Source organism: Cottoperca gobio, chromosome 14 (genome assembly GCF_900634415.1).
Source record: "Cottoperca gobio chromosome 14, fCotGob3.1, whole genome shotgun sequence".
NCBI classification, from domain to species: Eukaryota; Metazoa; Chordata; class Actinopteri; order Perciformes; family Bovichtidae; genus Cottoperca; species Cottoperca gobio.
This window is the reverse complement of record NC_041368.1, coordinates 1,773,548-1,791,936: the sequence shown is the minus strand read 5'-3', so window position 1 is coordinate 1,791,936 and position 18,389 is coordinate 1,773,548.

Genomic DNA, 18,389 nt, shown 5'->3' with positions numbered 1-18,389 from the left:
GTGTGACTGTTCTACCAAATGAGCCCAGGATGATTACTGTGCAGCAACAGTGAATTATACAAAAAGCATGCAATTATTTTTGATTTAGTCGAAGACACAAAGGCAGGGGCCATTGGTGTACAGCAGGAATGCAATGTACATCTGAGACTTATCATGAACAAGTGCCTCCTTTGGAAGTCCAATTACAAAGGATGTGTGTCTGTGTGTTTTGCAGAATTTCAGGTCAATGCATACAATTGATAAAAACAGAGTTTTATTATTGGACAGGAAGAAGTCACAGGCCACTTTATAGTCAAGGCATGTTCAGCTCTTGGATATCCTCTATGTTGTGTGCTGCTCCACTCTAAAACTTTAAAGGAAATCTTGTGATTCTTCTTGTCATCAACAGTCATGCATGTCAGATCCCATCCTCCATCATCCATCTGGCAAAGAGCTAGAACAAGCCAGACAGATGGTGATAATAAATGTTGTCAACTGTGTATTTTGCAGAGTAGCAAACTTAATTCAGTGCTTCACACAAAGGCAAATATACAAGTATCTGCTGTTTGTGATGGTTTTGTTGTATTGGCTGTAGCTGGCTGGCTCAGGCCACTTGAGGGCATCATTGAGTCACGTTGAAACTAGACTGGCCACATTGTTTTGATAGCTGTATTTTATTAATTTAGGGCTGCATCACAAGGGGGGTCAGTGTTGATATTTATAATTCCTGTAATCAAAACAAAAGGGAATGCACTCTCATTCAAATCAGCCTTATCAGGCGTTCACCAGGTCCAGACTCCTCTGCCAGAGTCTGTAAAAGCTTCTGTGCCGCAGCCAATTTCCCAGAGTCAGTAAGTGTGAGGAGGCTGGTGTTGCTGTGACTGGAGCACTGCCTTTTGGCATCTAGAATTGCTGGGAATCTTCATTGAGTCAGCAGGCTGGACACCAACGTTCACTGTTTGCACTCAGTGTTTCTCAAAATGTTGGGCATAATGCTCATGCTTTAAAGCAGGATTTGATTGAGTGAAATAAGAGATCAAAGGTGTCCTCTGATTTCACTACACTCATTACAGCCTGCCTGGATAATAGTGATGACTCTGTTACATCCAAACAATACTGAGGCGATATCATCACAGGGCTTACATAACTCATGCAGCTCACAGCGCAGCATTAAGCTCTGTGAAGGATACAAGTGAATACAGTTTATACAGTTTGACAACTCCCTCTCTGCCCTAACCTTTTCCTTTTACCTCTGCATGAAAAATATGTTGATGGGAATGGATAATTAAATTAAATTACTTTGTACTAATTGCTTTTCTTTCCATTGTGTATGTTTATGAAGACACACACATGGAGGGCTCTGAAGCAGGTACTCAAAATCACCCAGAACATCATTGGTACATGTCTACCAAGCATAGGTCTAGGTGAAATCGGTGAGGTGATGTGCCTGCACAGAGCCAATAGGATATTAAAAGACAATACCCACCCCAGCCATAGCCTGCTGACAAGCAAGACAGAAGTATCTGCCGTACCACCAGACTACAGAGCAGCTTCTTTCTTCAGGCTGTGAGACTCCTTAACTCTACCTCATCCTCTGCATACCAGTGTAAACAAATGGCTCTCATAAACCTTAGCTCTACATGTTATACATGTTCTAGATTGCACACTGATCTATACATTGCACTGCATCTGTGAAATTGTTTGTCATTTTATGCACATGAATAATAATATAGTGACTCACGGTTGACTGTGGCTAATTAGAGAAACTTGTCCAAAAAGAAAAAAAGAACTAAATCTGCAGCAGTCCTCATTGACCCTCCTCAGCATAGAGAGCTCTTCATATTTAGAGAGCGGAATTAATGTTCACTCTACATTTGACTCACAGGTCTTCTTTTAAACTTGGTTCTCCTCCTCTAAGTGACTAGACACTGGATCGGTTCGCAGCCGAGTGTGCAGCGGTTGGGATGAGGATCAGCACCTCCAAATCTGAGGCCATGGCTCTCAGCAGGAAACCGGTGGATTGCCTACTCCGGGTAGGGAATGAGCCATTACCCCAAGTGAAGGAGTTCAAGTACCTCGGGGTCTTGTTCGCGAGTGAGGGGACAATGGATCGAGAGACTGGCCGGAGAATCGGAGCAGCGGGGGCGGTATTACAGTCACTTTACCGCACCGTTGTGACGAAAAGAGAGCTGAGCCAGAAGGCAAAGCTCTCAATATACCGGTCGATCTTCGTTCCTACCCTCACCTATGGTCATGAAGGCTGGGTCATGACCGAAAGAACGAGATTACGGGTACAAGTGGCCGAAATGGGTTTTCTCAGACGGGTGGCTGGCGTCTCCCTTAGAGATAGGGTGAGAAGCTCAGCCATCCGTGAGAGACTCGGAGTAGAGCCGCTGCTCCTTTACGTTGAAAGGAGCCAGTTGAGGTGGTTCGGGCATCTAGTAAGGATGCCACCTGGGCGCCTCCCTAGGGAGGTGTTCCAGGCACGTCCAGCTGGGAGGAGACCCCGGGGAAGACCCAGGACTCGGTGGAGAGATTATATCTCCTCACTGGCCTGGGAACGCCTCAAGATCCCCCAGTCGGAGCTGGAGGATGTGGCCCGGAGAAGGGAAGATTGGGGTTCCTTACTGGAACTGCTGCCCCCGCGACCCGATCCCGGATAAGCGGTGGACGATGGATGGACATTCATGAAAATAATTACATTACACCTGCTGTGTGGCTGTCATTAACTAGTTAAAGTTTAAACTGCCTGTCTTAGTAATATTGCAATGAGCTATTGGAGATTAATTCCTTAGAATCTATGAAAGTCCTCGCACTTTCTCTTTAATGAAGCTCAATTTTTCTCATAAAATATAAGCAGGAGAAAACAGTAATATAATGATCTGAAACCATCTGAGGCTGAATAAATAAAGAAGACTTATCAAGCACAACATGAATAATCTTGAGTATTCTGTGTTTATGAAGCTCAGAGTAGCTCATCAAACAGCTGTAAACTGATAATATCATAATGCAGGTTTTATTATTAACAAAGTTCCAAAAGGCTCAATTGGCCTTGGAAGTGAAAACATGTAAAACAAATCAAATCAAATCTTATTAATTTAAAAGCTCAAAATCACAAATGACACATTTGTCTCAGTGGGCTTTACAGACTGTACAGCATATGACCCCCTCTGTCCTTAGACCCTCATATCGCACAAGGAAAAACTTCCTAAAAACCTCCTTAAAACCTCCTAAAAACTTCCTAAAAACTTCCTCAAAGAAACCCTACAATTAAAGGGGGAAAAATGGAAGAAACCTCAGAGAGAGACTGAGGAGGGATCCCTCTCCCAGGACGGACAGACGTGCAATAGATGTTGTGTGTACAAGATAAACAACATAGTAAAAATACAACATACAAGTGAGATAAATGATGAAGTAATCATATATGAAAAAGGAGGATCCAGGAGGATGTCAAAATAAACTTTAAATACATTTTAAATGTATATATTAATGTTGGTGTCAGGCAGCCACCATTCATGATCCAGATGTAAACTTTAATAGCGACAACTTGCCAGATGAGAGACACAGAAACTCCCAGGATGATGCTCCAGATGCTGAGTTAGTAACAATTAATTAAGGGACATGAAGGCATACAGATAGTGAGGAGGAGAGAGAGATGGGGATTGGAGGAGGAGAGAGGTGTAAGTCCCCCGGCAGTCTAAGCCTATTGCAGCATAACTAGGGGCTTGGCTAAAGGCAAGCCTGAGCCAGCCCTAACTACAAGCATTACCAAAAAGGAAAGTCTTTAGCCTGCTCTTAAATGTGGAGAGGGTGCCTGCCTCCCGAACACAAACTGGACTCTGGTTCCAGGGGAGAGGAGCTTGATAGCTGAAGGCTCTGGCTCCCATTGTACTCTTAGAGACTCTAGGAACCACAAGTAACCCTGCATTCTGGGAGCACAATGCTCTAGTTGGTTTATAAGGTACTATGATATATTTAAAATAAGATGGAGCCTGACCATTAATTGCTTTGTAGGTCAGGAGAAATATTTTAAATTAAATTCTGTATTTTACTGGGAGCTAGTGCAGAGCAAGCTAATACAGGAGTAATATGATCCTGTTTCCCAGTTCTTGTCAATACACGTGCCACTGAATTTTGGATCAACTGAAGAGTCTTAAGCAACTTTTTGGGACAACCTGATAATGAGTTGTAGCCTTGAAGTAACAAATGCATGGACTAGTTTTTCTGCATCATTTTGAGACAGAATATGTCTTATTTGTGCAATGTTACGTAGATGAAAGTGCTTGAAATGTGATTTATGTGGGAGTTAAATGACATAGCCTGATCAAAGATAACTCAGAGATTCCTTACGGTGATGCTGGAGGCCAAATTAATGCCATCCAGAGTTTCTATGTCATTAGAAAATGCGTTTCGGAGGCGTTTGGCATCAGCATAACAATGAAGGTTTATGGAGTAGTTTCTTATAATATTGCCTAAAAGAAACATATATAAGGTGAATAGAATAGGTCCAAGTACAGAACCTTGCGGGACTCCATGACTGACTTTGCCTTGCATGGAGGATTCATCGTTAACACGTACAAACTGAGATTGCTCAGATAAATAGGACTTAAACCAGCTTAGTGCGGTTCCTTTTATGCCAATGAAATAAGTCTAGTCTCTGTAGTAAAAACGAAAAGAAACAATAACATTTTATATTCATTAAACAAAAACTGTTGCCCTTTAAAATAAGTGCTTTTCTCTTAGGCTACACATTCAGGACTGTTGAACAGGGACAGGTAGGTCTGTCTCAGAGGATCCCTGGTCACTTTGAAGTCTGGATTCTTGAAAGACACCTGTGCTCTTAAATCTAAACATAGACTTTTCATATATAAAGCTTTACTCGCAAAATCATAAAAGAAAAAGAAAAGTTTTATTCTCGACACACAGTTAATTTTAAAAAGCCGAAAATGAAAATAGTCAAGCATTTAGTAGCCGAAGACCTAGATATGTTTGTCAAGTGTTAAAAGAAGTTAAAGAAGAGCGAATATTGGATTTACGTACTTTTGGTGACCAGAGACACGACTCCAAAATAATGCTCATGCTGAATGTGTAAGTAGGCAACATGTTAGCCTTAACTTTATATAAAGCCCAATCCTGCTCTTGAACTAGCTGTTGTCCCACCATCTTCTGTAACTCAATGCAAAGTGTTTCAGGGATTATTATTCATAATATAGTATTTTTCTCTTTAATGAAGAAATATATTTATACAAATGTTAGATAATGGTTTATTTGTTAGCTTTCATAAAACTTCAGCTTTCATATTCAGGATATCCATGCTCTTCTATCTTCATAGCGTTTTAGCAGTACGCTATGCCAACAAATGTATTGTGATAAATGGTGTTTGTTAAAGGCCACTAAATAAAGAATTCTGAAATAAACTATTACAATATGTACCAAAAAAACATTTACTGTAACAAAGTCATTTTTGTGTATTTGTTCTATTTTGAGTATTTAAAAAAAGAAATGACGTACTTATTATCACAAGTATTGTACTTTGCCAGAATTAAAGTAAAAAGTAAAAAATGGCTTTTAAAAATGAAAGTCACATGAAAAAGTTATGATGTACTGTGTAAGAAAGGAACAAAATAAAGGGGATACATTAGCACCTTCAGCAGGGAAGAAGCTGCTGCTGTGTTTGTGGCCACAGGGGGGCAGATCTCCAAAGAGGTGACACTCCGCACTCAGCTGACACTCCAGAAAAGATGGGGGTGGTGTTGTCCGAGGTCCGGGCGACTGTAGGTGTGTGCGCACGTGTGTTTGTGTCGGGAGCGAAGCCCCACCCTTTGTGGAATAGAGCTCAAAGTTGTCTGCTCGCAAGCCATAGGTTCCCAACCCCTGCCTTAAGGTCTTCTTCAATTTAATAGTAGTATCATATACCATCATACCCCCCACATTCCCTTTAAATATGTATTTGAACTGACCTACAATAAAATACAAAGTACTATGTATTCTGAAATCTGAAATTCTGAAATCTGCATCAACTGAAACTGCATTTAACGAAACACCAGGCCAATTCTGATTTCCAGTGTGACTCCAATCCACCCTTCACTCCTGACTCATAGAGCTGGCAAGCTGCTTACCTCAGGTGCCAAAGTCAAGTACAGCTGTCAGCAGGTAAGGATGTGGGATGACACAGAAAAGGGGGGCCTGACATTGTATTTCAGTCAGCGCTGTCAACTGCTGACAATGACAATGTCCTGACAGGTGAATATATCTCCTCTCAAGTCTGCCTCTGCAGAATATTTAGCAAGTGTGGCAGTATCATTTCAGCATTTTATTAATTTAGTCATTAACACCAATTACTCAAATTAATAAGCTTGTTCTTTGAGAATAAAGCTTTAGTTAACACATTAGTGAGAGCAAGTGCTGAGATAAGAAAAAAGCAACCCTGCAATACTGATTTTATTTGTTGTCTGCGTGTTACTGCTGCTTACTTTTTTAATACGCCTAGTTTTGGTGGTATGATGATTATGCTTTTTGTGGTTTTGTACATTTTTATTGTGACATCTGTACAAAATTCAGTTTCAAGTTAAAAAGCTGGTAAAGAGCTCAATGCTCTGCCAACTCTGAGCAATTATCCTGCAACTTCCTTTTGCACTCAAACCCTTCATTTCCATCACTTATCTTTTAAGACTCTAGAAGAGTCGATCTTCTTGGAATCTGCAAACATATTCTTCTGATGAATTCTACTTCTGTTAGTTTCATAATTATGGCTGGAAAATGGTAATTCTCTAAATGATGAAAATCCCACATCCAGATGACTCCCTAAATCCAATCACTCATTCCATCAGATTTAATTGGAAACCTGTTCTGACTCTCTTGACATCTGCCAACAGACAGACTAACAAACTGGTGGGTGAAAACACAACCTTCTTGACAGCAGTAATACAATTTATTTGATCCTTACACTTATGTTAGTAATTCACATTTAATCCACTACCCACCCACACAAATACACACATACACACACAAACACTCACAAACACACTGCTCAGTCCCTTGTGTCAGTCTGTTCTAATATAAATCACCACCACCTTCTTAACTGCATTTACTAGTTTTTCTGTAAATTGGCATGAGTAGTCCCCTAAGGTTATGTACAAAGTGTGGTGTTAAAAGATCCAAAAACGCAATGAAATGCCTTCAAGGGGAAAGCTGTTAAAAATCCAGTGGTGTAGTAACTTGAGACATGTGTAGTGAGGACCGGTATATATGCATGTGTGCCAAATTTCACATAACTTGCCGTACATCAACAGTTGTATGTACAGTATGTTGACAAAATTAGAGTAACATATTTCACATACAGAGTAAGACTGTATCAAGCTTCAAACTCTCTGTAAGAGACACAACAGAACACATCATATTACAAAGAGTCCATGACGATGGTGAAACTTCTCATGCTGAATCACGTACATCAGAGAATGTGTCAGATCTGTTCAGTTTGATGTCAGATGATTTTCAAAGACCCAAAGTAATTTGCATGAGTGGAACAGTTGGAAACAGTTTGACTCTGCCTTGTAGCTGCCTATTATAATAATTGTGTTGTCTAGTAGTATCAGTAGGAAAGAGAATAACCAATTTATCAGAGACCTCACATTACACAGTGAACCCACTGAACACACAGCGATCTCTTTGTTTGCCATTTACAAACTTCAAAGCAATCCCCGATTTCCTGCTTTATGCATATATCTATTTCTTATTTTTCTTATTTGTACCTTTGTTATTGTACTCCCCTTTCACTTCTGCCATTAGGAATCTGACAACTAAATGAATTAGAAAAAAATAGAATGCTACAAGGATGATGTATTTGTGTAGTTAGTATCACACTGGTTTCCTCGACAAAAAGCCAATGGGATTTTTCCGTTGGATATTGGATTATTGGAGACAATAAGTCAACAAACATTTATAATAATACCACGTTTTGTTCAGTAGGATCTTCACAAGTGAGCACAAAAAACAGATTTTATGATTTTTCAAGAGTAAATGCAACCGTAAAAATCTAATGTCACTCTACAAACAAAATACATCATGGTCGCATGACTCACGGCACCACTACTAAACTAAAGGTGGACTCATGTTTGGCATGATGGCATTTAGTACTCTCATTTAGCTTCTTGTTAGCAACCTCCTATTTAAGACACAGAGAAGCTTCAGAAATTCACGAGTGGAGTATTTAAAGGTTCAATGTGTAGTTCTGAGCTCCAAAGATTAGTAGGGCAGATTGTATGGACCTCTAAACTGGTCCATACAATCTAAATTCATCAATCATCAAAACCATCAGTTATTAAAAAAACAACTATATTATCTTAAGCTGTTTATATTTTAGTTGTAGTAGTTTGTCATATTCATTCTATTCTAAACTTCAGAGCATCATAATGTATTCTTTATATGTATTGTGTATTGTGTATATATCACTTTTCTAGTGTTGATATATTTACTGTGTATTTCTTCACTATTGTACAACCCTATCCTGTGTGTTTACTGTGGAGGGTGCAAGTCGTTTTCTCGTTCCTGCCACTTTGGATTTATTCAAACAAACTATCAAAACCTGCAGGGATCATGAATGTAATATTGACGAGCCCTGAGTCTGCTGAGTCAGCAGCTGCACTTGTTCTCCCTCTGTACTAAGGCAGACTGCAGCTACAGTGACTCACTATCACCTCTAGAGGAACAAGTGGTATTACAGACTGGACGGAGCGCAGCTAGCTGTTAGCATGCTAACTTCACTAGATATCTCTGCAACACAACACAGAGACGTCATTGACATAACGTCAACACTGTTACCTCTTCACACTCTGTTCATAATGTGTGTTCATTGTTTTAATGTTTTAAGTTTAAATTATGGCATATCGTACACATTGAACCTTTAATGACATATTTTATTTTATAGAACAAAAGATGAGGTAACCAGAAGTGCTAAAATGCTAACTAATATTCGGGTTTTAGGACTCATTCCTGCACCACTATGAGCTATTGGCAGCCAATGTAAAAAATAAATAACCTCAGGTGATGTCACTGGAGTCAGCATCAAGACTACAAGACTGAAAATGAAAAATCTGGGGGTTGTGGAGTTAGAAAGAAGTAAGTTTACTGTAGCTCACTGCTCATCTCTGCTGCAGGCTTGAGGCTCAATGCTTCAGTAGCGACTGTCAGTGGTTACATTGCATTGCAGGTAATGTAGGCAACAGGTTTTGTTAAGGAAGAATAATATATGGAATGTGTCCGAAACCTTGTTCACTCAGTCACTACTCCCTCAATGAGCAGATAACTGGTAACTGAATTGTCGTGAGACTCTACCTGTCAGTGAAGACATTTTCTCAAAATGCAGCACATTGCGTTGTATTGTTTTGCTTTGTGCAGTCTCTACACACTGCTCAGTGTTGCTAAACCTTGCACGAGAGACAACACCAATTTATTGAGGGGAGAGTTTGAAGTAATTGTCTAATTGTCTATATTTAAAACATACTGAGGTCTGAGTCTCTGCACCTGGGTCCTCTATGTCTATGCCTCGTGGCTCAAGAGAAAGTCTTAAGTCCTTTTCCCACTGGATAAAGTGGAATTGCTATGTGACGTGTTTAAATGAATATTTAATGTAGAAAATCAACAGGGATTAACATACAAAACATACAATCAATATGCTCTCCTCACAGCCACCAGACACAACCCTGAACATTTTTTATCTGAGCAAATGTATCATAATAAAATTGGTGAAGCTTTTTATCTTTACATGAATATATCTAGTTTTTAATTCATCTGTATTGGTTCAAACCACAAGACATTGTGTATGTTTTCCTCTAACAAGATGTATTTATGTAATCCCAGAAAATCTTCTTAGGTACACCGACACAACAAACAATGATCTCCTTTTATTTACTCTGTTCCAATATAATTGTGAAGTGTGAGGAGCCGTGGGTTTGGGGGACCATGAGTGTGGTTGGTCATGCTGGACCACATAGTACCCTGAGGAGTATCTATGGACCCAGTTTGAGTGGAGAAAGAGCTCTTATTCACTCTCAATGAACGAGAAACCTTTGAAATAATGAATGTCTTAGCAGTAAGGGTCCGAAATAAAATAAGATCTTAATTATTACTGGAGGTGTAATCAATTATCCAATCAACTGTGTGTAACATATTAGGCAAAATGCACTTTTTAATGGCTTTTAAATATAAACGTGTCCCCCAAAGCTAAAGAAAAGACTCTCTCCTCTCTCGTTTCCTCCTGCTCCATCGATCAAAAAACCTATGTAAAAAAGTGCAAATATGATTTGTCTCCCCTTCTAATGAAAAAGGGTTCGTATGCCATATTCAGGTTCCCAGTGATCAATAGAACCACCTCCACCTAGGTGAAGTCCCGCCCACAGAGTAGCTGCTGAATCCCTCCTGTCCACCATTATGTAGCATGCCACTTGTTCTGTTGTTGGCTGCAATAACCAACAGAAAGCCTTCATGTACTCCCATCATCTGAGGATGTGAAGTGGATTCATTTTATTTTTAAGGTGTTTTTTATATATTTTTGACTGAACTGTCCTCACAACAACAGGAAACACAAGGGTCAGTACACAGCAAACAACAGATTGTTTCTCATGCTGCCTTTTGAGAAACATTAGCTCAGATGGCATTGTTTAAATGAAGGCCTTGTCCATCTGAGTGACCTGATGCTCAGCCTTGAAGCTCCTGTTTGATGATCCTGGACCAGACTCTCCTCACACACCATCAGAGGAGAAGCAGCATCAGCGTCAGGATTACCTCTGTGACATGAGAGCTCCATTACCAGCTGACACAACTTCAGTATACAAGAAACCCTTTACTCTGATTAATCTGGACACTTTACATCCAAGTTATGGCCTTGCTGCTTTTTTGCATTATGTGCACTCAATTTATATTTCAATGTCATTGTCTATGAATAAAGTGCTTTAGGTGGCAGTGGGGTGCAGTTAGGGCGCCGGCTGCTGGGGAGAGACAGGAGTGTCCCAGCTGGAGGCCAGACAGCTGAACTGTATCAGGTAATCAGTCAATAATAAATAATAAATGCATGGTGATGGCCTGGTTCTGTTCTCTTGCAGTAGGCTGGGTTCCAGAGGATACGGAGACGCTCCTTCAGCCACGACGCAGCGCAGCTAGAGAGCAGCAGACAGCCGAGCGACGGACAGGAGAGTGACCTGTCAGCTGTGACCGTGAAAGTACCATTACCTGTGTGAGAATAAAGCTGTGTGTGTGATACTACACCTCCTCTCTGTCATCCTTGTAACGGAGACAAGAGTCTCCACACTTTATTTTTAAGGAGGGTTTTTGTCGTTTGTCATGATCTTGTAGTATTAGATACATATAACATGTTCTTTCACAAATACTTTATGTACATAAAGTCATGCATATAGGAGGGTAAAAGAAAACCCTGGTCTGTCTAACTGACTAACTGTTATTACATTACAGTTCATTTAGCTGACGCTTTTGTCCAAAGCGACGTACAAAAAGTGCAAACAATCATGGAGATACAACTCCGAACAGCAAGAATCTTGTAAGTACAATAGCTTCAAATAGGTACAATCATATAAGTGAACACTGTCTTCAAATAAGCCAGTTTGACATGCAACATAAGTGCAACATACAGAAACAATAGAATACAAATTCAACTATTAGCTATAAATAAGCCAAACCAATACAAGTGCAACATACAAAGTACAGTTAATTTGTTTTCTTCATTCGCCGAGGTGTAGTTGAAACAGGTGAGTTTTCAGTCTGTGACGGAAAGTGTGAAGACTGTCTGCTGTCCTCACATCAATGGGGAGGTTTTGTTTCAGGGGAATCTGGGTCCCACTCGTAGTGAGGGAGTGGCGAGCTGATCGGTTGACCAAGAGCGAAGTGAACGCGATGGGGTGTATGGTTCGACCATGGCCTGGATGTAGGAAGGGGCTGATCCATTCAAAGCATGGTAGGCCAGCACCAGAGTCTTGAAGCAGATTCAGGCCGCCACTGGTACCCAGTGAAGGGAGCAGAGAAGTGGTGTAGTGTGGGAGAACTTGGGTAGATTGACCACTAGATAAGACCAGTCGGGCTGCTGCTGTTATCCTTAACTACACATAGTAAATACTGATTGTAAGCAACACAACACATAATAATTTATCTCTGTATCTCGTCATAACAAATCATTTTCTCTTCACTGGGCTCGGTCATTACTCTCACCTGTACATGTAAGGACGCGCAGAGTGTATGTTCATGGTTCACAGATTGTATGCATAAATATTGAGCAAACGTGACAGAAAGATATATATAAAGAATTATTTACAGCCATAAAAACATAAGGGAAACCTATTATTTCTGAACATTTTCTAGTATAAACACAAAAAATTAACCTGAAAATTTGCATAATATGTAAATCTAACAAATATTATTGCTTGATCTGTATAATAAAATACAGTTGACTTTAATAGCACATTTATTTTTATATCCATAAAAATAAGTTATAATAAGTTTAATTAAAGACTGGTCTTGCTTGATCTATGTAATAATGCAAAGATTTCTTTCATTTTTTTAAGTAGCTCAAGCTGGATATTTCTAGCAGTGCATCAGACTCAGCTTGAGTCAAATCAAGCTGAGTCTGATACATGAGGCAAGTCCAATCCCAAGTCAAGTCACTCCGTCAGGTTACTGCAGTCTTACCTGCAGTAACCTGACCTGCAGTCTTTATAAAGTGAAATGACAAGTTATTAGTACCTATCTGTTAATGATATTATTGCCCAATTTATCTCACCTCTTCAAAAGGTATAATAAAGATATTACTTGACTGGTTTGTTTCTTTTGTTGTTTGCTATTAGGAGTAAAGTGTAGCCTTGTAGGTTATATTTGTTTATGTCCTGTAGTGAACAGACTTATATATGTACAATATATATTTATTTTTATTACTGGCCTAAATTGTTGGATTTTCTTTTTCATTTATTTAGTTTCAATAAAAAAATATACTTTTGCAACTTTATAAACTTTGTTGAATTCCTCCAATCTCAGTAGCACTGATCTAGAATGGTTCCCACCCCAGGATTGTGTGAATCTGTGTCTGCATCCTGCCAAAAAAACCCACCAGTGAAGACAAACGTTACGCTCTCTGTTTGTTTGTCAAAGTAACCGTGTTCTTCGACTCGTCTTGAGACATGAGCGACTGCACCAGCAGCAGGCAGCCGGCGTGAGCAGTACAGCGAGTGGGCGGCGAGTGGTAAAAGTCAGACATTCATGACCACTGGGATGTTTGTCAGGCTTAATCGGTAATTACTGACACTAAAATTACTTTTTATTTCATTTTTCCCCATCACCACTGAAAATGACTCAAAATATAGGAATGCCTGGGGGGATTGCTATACTGTTTTTTTCTTTGCACTAAAAGATAAGGATTATTACCAGCTTGGATTTTCATTTCCTATTGTGCATATTCTTTTCCCTCTACCACTCAGGAGGGAGGTCGCATGAAAAGCTCTTAAGACCTGTTCATTTTGCAGGTGAATTTTATTGGAATACCAGGTTCCGCTGTTGTGGTTTTGATAAAGTGGGCCGCAAAAATCAGTTTGTTTCCTGTACTGACTGGAGGGGGGCACATATGGTGCATGTTGCCTGCCTAAAATAAATATTGTGTCAGGCTACCTGATGTGGCTGAGTGAGAGCACCAACCTGACTGATGACTTGCTTAACAGATAGAGAAATGGAAGGAGGGAGAGAAGGGAAGACAGATACAAATGTGAGTGTTGGCCCATCTGCATCTATTTGCAAGAGAGGTGTGTATGATTGTGTGTGTGTGTTCATGTAGCTGTGTATGTGTATATTGTAAGGTGATAGACAGACAGCTGCCCGGATGTATGTCTTGTGCTCCGATTGATGTCCTTGTCTTCATAGTGTATAACTTAGAACATCAATGGGATGCCATTAAAGGCTTCAGTGATGCTGCAGGTGCCTGTGAATATTTTCATGAGCACTTTGGAATGTTTAGTAGGATTTTAAAGGTGAAGGTAATTGTTTTTATTTTAAAGAGTCAATATGACTCACAGTTTTTTCTCTTTTTTTAACCATGACTAACTTCAAACAGCTGCCTTTTATAGGACAATTTATCAGCCACATAAAAGGTTTCACTATAACTAGGTGTTCAAGGTGAACCTGCATTCTGCTCCGTACCTCCTACCTCTCCAAAATAACTGAGAATCTCATCCAGTTTGTGGATCTGTTCTCAGACTTTTACTGATTATGTGACATTATTCAAGGCCCGAGGCATTTAGTCTGTTCCTGCCAACAAGAAAAGCAGAACAGTGGAAACCCAGCAAGTGTATAATCCTCTGTGTTTGTGCTGTACATATTCATTGTGTGGGATGTCTAACATATCAGGCAGTGCTTATGTTTGTAGAATTAAGTATACTTGTATATGTTGGCATTATAGGTGATGCTTATTGCCTCTGTCGTGTTCTTTAGCACGTTCTCTTCTACGGATAACATGGCCTTGGCCTCTAGTCAATCCAGCTATTTATCAAGTGACTCTGAAATACTGGCTCTGTTGGAAACAAGCTTGGTGTTTCGCTTGACTGAAACCTCAAAGTGACACCATGTGGCACTTTCTCAAATACAGCTTCTGTTTCTGCAAATAAACATTCACATCTGGGTCATCCTTTGCTGATTTTGACTTTCACTATTTCGTTCAAGCATCATAACACCATTCTGTTTCCTCTGACAACAATATGTGTTAGCTTTTCTTGCTGTTCTTTCTTAAACAAGGATGTCTTACTCAGAAACAAATAATGAAGAGAATTAACTCCTGGTGCAATGAATTCTGACCTAGACTAATTATGTCAGTGTTGGATTATAAATGTCCAGAATTATGTGCCTAGTGTTTGCAACAGTTCAACTTGTTATAGAGGAAAGACATATTCCTTGTATACTCAAACTTTCGCATTAAAGACAAATGTTCAACATCGGAAACATGCTTTTGTTTGGCTTCTGAATTAGCAAACAATGTAACCCTGGCAAAAAATTTAATAAATATTTTCTATGAAGACTTTTCCAAGTTTTGTATGTACTGGGACTGCACTGATACGGACTGAGTTCATCATGGACCATAGCTCTTGCCTTCTCCCGCCCACTCGGCTTTTGTATGCTTTGAAAGTAACTGCCAGAGATTTCAATAGAAGTGTGTAGATAGATAGAAGTACATAGAAGTTGGAAAGAAAGAAAATAATTTTTTTTCCAAAAAATGTCAAACTAGTTCTTCAATGGATGACAGAAAATACTATACCATGCAATACTGGGACTAGTGTGCTGCAGTTTCAGGCAAAAGGTTGTGTTTTGGAGATTAGATTTAGGATTAGCTGTCGAGACAGTTATGACACATAAACTGTTTATCAAAGCCCCAATATGTACAATTTAAAAAAACTTTGGTGCCCACAGAAACGCATGCCAAGGTAGGTGTTCACTATGTGCTGGTTTTTTCAAAGTTAGATCCCTCTTCTGCTCCCTCGGCCATTCTGGTGAACTTGGCCTAAATGTTCTCCTCTTGGAGAAGATGATTGTTCAAGTTCAGTCAATTTGAAATTCTGCACCTCAAACTTGGCCAGCTAATCAGTTTGGATGTAAGTTGCTTACATAAAGAACCAGCACATGGCTCTTGCGCTGCAGTCTGGTGGTGCTGTTGTCAAGAACTATTGGCAAGACTACTTTTCTCTGCTGCTCAATCTGCTACGTCCTTCCTCCGTCAGTCTCAGCTCTCTCTGCGCCTCAGAAGGTGACGGACAGAGCTTCGCACACACACACACACACACACACACACACACACACACACACACACACACACACACACACACACACACACACACACACACACACACACACACAAGATAGCAATTTCTTTGAAATCCAACCTCCCTCTATTAGAAACGTAAGATATAAATAGGAATTATTGCAAATTTTTCCTAATCTAACCATTGACAGCTGGTTACTTGTCCACTTTTTAGATGGAGCCTGCATTTGTTTATCTCCCCCCTCTTAAAGTGTCTGACATGCTTGTAGATTTCAAAAGACCTTTGTGCCTGCAGGGTGTGTTGACATCCTGGATGTACTAATGTTGAAGTCTGTGAAATCCCAGCATCCCTCTTGTCAAATGAGGCGACTAAGATCAGCTCTCTCCATCTTCATGCAACCTGGCTATCCTTGACTATGCTGTTCCTTTGTAAGTTAATAGAAGTACAATACAAATCAGGAGCAACGGAACATACAGCGCACTCTTTGAACTTGGCTCACCATCATCACACAAGATCTGACATGTTATTTTTATGTAATATCAACAGCATGTTTTCCAGCACCCTCAACGGATGTGCCCTACATTTGAAATTTAATTGCTGCCTTGAGAAAGGGAAATCTGGGTGAGTTAAATTTGTCTGAACTGCCAGACACTAGACAGTTCATCCAAGTCCATTGAGAAATTATTTGAATCTGACCATTGACCAGCCGTGATTATAGATGTCCTCCACTAACACTGATTCAAATTGTGCATGCTATCATCATACGTTAATTGTAGGGACCTAGAATAATGTATTCAGATGAAGATTTTAATCAAGAATAATATATATATATATATATATATAAATAAAGGTAATTTAAGTGATAAACATATGTGTATAAATATATATATACATTTTAAAAAAGTATTTATATAGCCCAATATCACAAATGACACGTCTCAGTGTGCTTTACAGACTGTACAGGATACGACACCCTCTGTCCTTAGACCCTCGCACTACACAAGGAAAAACTTCCTAAAAAAACCCCACAATTAAGGAGGAAACATGGAAGAAACCTCAGAGAGAGACTGAGGAGGGATCCCAGGACGGACATACGTAATATACACATATAATAATATACTATGTATAGTGAAAGTCCATGAAACTATTGCTCTGAGTTGGGACATTTTGTTAATAGATGTCCAGTAAAAGCCAAGGCTCACCAGTAAAGAGGGCACTAGTGAGCCAAGCAGTTTCTGGAGGAGGACCCTCTCGAGCGCTGACACCTGCCATGCTCATCTCGTCGTCAGAGACCATTATTCATCCTGTGCTGATCGATTCCGGAGCAGACAAGAGTTTTATGGATGAGGGAATGGCTAAGAGGTTGGGTTTGAAGTTACACTCATTACCCGAGGTGTTGGAAGCCAAGGCTCTGGAAGACAGAGTACTGTGTCGAGTTTCCCATATCACTCAATCTGTGCAACTGGTCATGGCTGATGGACATTCGGAAAAGATTGAGTTCCATGTGTTTGAAACTCCCACACACCCGATAATTCTGGGGTATCCGTGGCTAGTCCAGCACAACCACACATGGACTGGGCCGGAGGAGAGGTATTGGGATGGCACCAGAGGTGTTCTACCGCGTATTTTCCAGACTGCGAGGAACGAGGTCTGGGGATGACTACTTTGGACAAGAGACCCAGTGGAAGACTGGACAGGGACTTTCCGGATTTGGCCAAGGTACCGGCGTGCTACTTGGGGCTTAAAGAGGTCTTCAGTAAGACCCGGGGCCACAGCTCTGCCACCTCACCGAGAGTATGACTGCCCGGTTGCCCTACTTCCGGGCGCTGCACCTCCAAAGGGTCATTTGTATTCCCTGTCTGCGCCGGAGAGAGAGATGATGAGGGAATACATCGAGGGAGCCTTGGAGGCTGGGATGATTCGTCCTTTGTCTTCACCCGCTGGTGCAGATTCTTTTTCGTGGAGAAGAAGGACAAGTCCCTACGACCCTGTATTGACTCTTGGGGTTTGAACAAAATCACGGTGATGAATCGGTATCCCCTTCCACTTATTTCTTCGGCATTGGAGCTGTTACAAGTGGCCAAGATACCCACCAAACTGGACCTACGCAACGCGTATCATCAGTGAGGATAAGGGAGGGGGATGAGTGCATTCAATACTCCCAGTGGACGCTACGAATACCTAGTTATGCCTTTTGGACTAACCAACGCTCCAGCGGTGTTCCAGGCCCTGGTTAATGACGTTCTCCGGGACATGCTTAATCGATTTGTGTTCGTGTATCTGGATGACATCCTCATTTTTTCACCAGATGAGGTGACCCACGTACAGCACGTCGGTCAAGTGTTACGACGCCTTCTCGACAACCTGCTGTTTGTCAAAGTGGAGAAATGTGAGTTCCATGTCAAGACTGTTTCGTTTCTGGGATTTATCATCACTGAGGATAGTATTCAAATGGATGAGTCGAAGGTCAGTGCGGTCACTCAGTGGCCTACCCCCACCAGTCGGAAGCTGGTGCAAAGATTCCTGGGATTTTCAAACTTTTACCAATTTATTAGGAATTACAGCACTGTCGCAGCGCCCCTACATGCCTTGACCTCGCTTTTTGTCAAGTTC